Raw genomic sequence first — 4,185 nt, 5'->3', positions numbered from 1 at the left:
GCTCGCACATCACTTTGAACTACCTTGTTTGTAAAGAACAGTGAAAGTCAGGGCTGTATTCTTTGCCATTGTTGTCTGTGATAATCAGTAGGGATGCTTAAATGATCAGCATTTTTCTTTTTTTTTTTCTATGAAAATTTCAATTGTAAGCACACCTTCACAAATGTGCATGCATGTGTATAGAAATAATTATACACCCCCATATATGTTCTTTATGGATATATAATGTCTTACTTATTTGTTCCTGAGCATTACATAGCCATTGCTATATTTTTATATTTTAATTACCTCATGATCTTACAAACGAATAAATGATTTAATAGGACCAGAGATGGTGTGCATACAAAATGAAGTTCAGCTCAATTCACTGGTCTTTCAAAAGAAGAAATGCTCATTTAATAAATATTTTACTGCATTTTATGTATATGAGTCTTTGGTGTATATGCCTATATATCAGAAGAAGTAATCAGATCTCCTTATAGACAATTGCAACCTATCCTGTTAGTAGAATAAATTTAACTCCAAACTTCTAAAAGAATAGCGAGTTCTCAAAACTTCTGAGCCATATCTCCAGTCCGTAGATGCTCATATTACCCTGAGCTTCATTGAAGTGAAATGTACTTCTTAGCATTTTCACGAAAGAATAAGTGAAAAATTATAGCAAAAACATTATTTGTAAACTTGAGGAAAAGTTAAAATATCAATAAAATGATAGGCAATATTGATCAGAATAAGAATTTCTCCATCTTTATTTTCTTATGTTTATTTCTTTTTTTTTTTCATGCTCTGAGCCTTTATTGACAGTATACTCCACATAATATACTTTTGTCAAATTAGAAAATTGAAAAAAACTTATTTTCTATACGTATGGGTGTTTTGCCTATATGGTTTATCCATACATATCCCATGCATGCGTGGTGCCAAGGAGCCCAGAAGAGGGTGCTGGATTCTCTGGAACTGGAGTTCGAGATTGGTGTGAGCTGCCATTTGGTTGATGGGAATTGAACCTGGGTCCTCTGGAAGAGCAGCCAGTGCTTGACCATTGAGCCATCTTTCCAGCCCCTCATGTCAGTCACTTTGCATTCTACCCGAGGATAGGACTCCCAACTGAATACAGCAAGCACCATTCACAAAACATCCTCATTAGAAGCAGGAGGGAGCTCCTACTTGCCCTCTTTCAGACTGTCTGGACAGGACGAGCTGTATGAGAAACAGTAAAGGTCTTGTTGGACAGCCATGAGCAGCCCTGGGGCTCCCCGGGGGCCCCCAAGCCGAGGAGAGAAGGCCACACTGGGAATGTTGGCCTTGGAGGTTGGGCATGGAGAAGGTATGGTTCTGAGCAGCTGGGCATCATGGAGGCTCCAGATTCTTATATAGCAGTCTTGACCCACTTTCCAGCTATGTCTGACGCCATCAGGTACTGCTCATCCTTGAAGACCTGCACAGAGGTCACTGCTGAGTCATGGAAAATTTGGGCAGCCTTCCAGCTCTTGGCTTGACTTGGAGAACGCAGGTCAATGGCAAAGATCTCCCCAGAGCGACAGCCATTAAACAGCAAAGGAGTCTTGACTGCAAACTGCTGGGCCAAGACATCACTGTTGGTCCCATATGACTGCCGGTGTCCTGTCACCACGTTGGTCAACAGGACCCTCCGAGACAAACCTGTACTGAAACAGTTATTTGCCTGGACGTTCAAGGACCAGGCACAGGACCAGGCCCCAGGGATCCGAAAACTGCAGAGCATGCCAGGCTGGTCTGTACCTTGGTGATTGCTGACAAACAGTGATGCTGGGAGCAAGGTTGCACAGCCTGGCGTCTCTGCGAGGCCCATGAGGCACAGCAGAATGTGGGAGTCCAAGTGATTGAGTGAGGCCCAGCACACAGAGTTCACTTTCCTGTTGGTAAAGTACAGGTTCTCATGCATGTGCACCTCGAACGTGGGGGCCTTCAGACCCTGCAGGATGATGATGCCATACTTGGAGCCTCCGATTTTGACGTCATTCACTGTGAAGAGGCGATCTCTGGTAGTATCTGCCAGGATGAAGTTAAACCGGTCACTCGCCAGAGCAGAAGGGTCTGAGCTCTGAATCTCTACCTTTTTCCTCTCCATGCAGCTCACTCGAAGCTCATGGGATAAACGGCAATAACTGGAGAGGTTGAGAAAACCCAGTTGAGTTTTTCGTAGGATGGAAGATGCATTAAACCCCACTCTGGCAATTTTCTTTTTCTGCTTGTCCTCTTGCTGCAGCAGCTGCAGCCTCCTGCTCTCCATATCCTTGTGCTGGATGCCCTCCTTTGTGAGGGGGTTGCAGTTGTTGTGACCCGGGAGCAAACAGAAGTATCGGTTCTTTTCAGGGTCAAAGTAAAAACCTGGAAGATCTGGCACTGAAGACTCTCCAGCCCTGCTGGATGAGGTTGATGGGGACTCAGCATCATGGTGGCCAGAATCTTGTAAGCTCTGAGATGCTCCTGCGGTGTACCTCTCACTGGAATCACACTGCCCAAGGGCAGGGCTCTGCTGGTGGCCCCGCCCACGTCTTCTACTCTTCCAGAAGTTCCTATCCATTTCTGTTCTGCGCAGATGGTTGTTTCAGCTACAACACTGCTGGGCTGGAGTACGCAGAGGCGTGCGAAGATCCGGAAAGACCCCCATGTTCTCGTTTATTTCTTTTATTAAGAAAAAATAAGCAATAAAAAGCTCTGAAAATCAATTAATCTATAATTCATCTAGCCATATACACTGCTTTCCTACAGGTGCTGAAAATTTCTCTTTTTATCATTTTTAATTAGATATTCTCTGTATTTACATTTCAAATGTATCCTCTTCTTCCCTTCCATGCTCCCTTCCCCATCCCCTTGTTACCCTGAAAATGCACTCACTTCCAACTACCCACTACTTCCTCATTCCTGGCATTGCATTCCCCTACACTAAAGAAACAAAGCCTTCACTAGACCAAAAGTCTCTTCTCCATTTCTCTTTTATTCTATGTTGTATTAACTCTACACGTTGTGTACAAGATGGTAGGTTTTCACTCTGCTACCAAAACATTCTTTTCAAATTCTCCAACAGAGATTCATTTGCTAAATTCCAAGGCCAACTTTCAATCATCTGAACTCTAATGTTAAAAGTGAGATCATTTTTTTATTTATAAATGATATCAATGCTATTACATAGCTTGTTCATCATTTCAGAGGATTAATAAATTGTCATTATAATGTTGCAATATAGTGATGTAAGTTTCCTCTTAAGCCCTTACCTACTGAGCCATTTCACAGGCCCTTGAGGATGTTTAAATCTCATACACTGTTAAGTCCAGGAATTCTAAAGTACAGTCCCAGGACTGTAGTTGAAGGTACATTGTAATCTTCACAACTACAAAAATTAGAATAGATAGCTAGTGTTCTCTACTTCTACAACTATTTATCCATCCCTGGGTTCAAATTTACATTGTCCAAATTAGTGGTACAGGGTTTACCTGACAAGCTATCTTTTTGACTGTCATTTTACCAATCTTACTATTTTCTTTCTATACCTACCAAGTGTTAAAGAACTCACAACATTTTTAGGTCATTTTCTATCTTGTAGAATATAAGTACTCCTACAACTGGATAATGATGTCAACAAGCAAACTAAAAAAGAAAAAAAAAATCACTAATTAAATTAGGCTTCAATACAAATTATTCCTGTTTATTCCCTGTCATTTACTAGAATAATTCAGGTATTAAAATATTAAATGAATTAGTTAAAAGTTTTATTTGCATTTTCAAAATACCATTATTTATTATATATAGTCCCTATTGCTTATGTGAAGTTTGTCTATTTTATACAGCAATTGTATTATCACTGTATTCTTTGCAATGTGTTAATAAACTAATGCTTTTGAGTTTGTGGTGCTGCTGATTTCTTATCTCTGTCAATATAGCTGAGTAATAAAATTCTCAATAATAAATTTCCAAGGATTTTTTATATACTCCCAAACTAAAATAAAAGTTCCAAGAATGATTTGGTAAATTTCTATAAAGTCCTAGTGCATCTATAGCAAGCTACAGTCCAGTCTTTTGAATGTTACCTGATTCCTTAGGACAAGTTAGATATTCATGAAGAATGGAAAGTACAGAAGGGTAATATTGTCCATAGAATAATAAAAGTCTATGTCTCTTAGACTTATATGTTGCCTTCTTTGT

The 4,185-nt window shown here is 40.1% G+C and overlaps 1 pseudogene across 1 annotated transcript; it reads right to left on the bottom strand.

The window, feature by feature from the left end:
- Positions 1 to 1,127: 1,127 nt before the first annotated feature.
- Positions 1,128 to 2,566, bottom strand: LOC308421428 (DDB1- and CUL4-associated factor 4-like; annotated as a pseudogene). The gene has a single exon. The product of its transcript is annotated as a DDB1- and CUL4-associated factor 4-like (transcript).
- Between the last annotated feature and the right edge of the window lie 1,619 nt (positions 2,567 to 4,185).

Source organism: Micromys minutus (genome assembly GCF_963924665.1).
Source record: "Micromys minutus genome assembly, chromosome: 6".
In the NCBI taxonomy this organism is placed as follows: Eukaryota; Metazoa; Chordata; class Mammalia; order Rodentia; family Muridae; genus Micromys; species Micromys minutus.
Note: the sequence above shows the minus strand (reverse complement) of the source record. Positions and strands in the feature narration are given on the sequence as shown.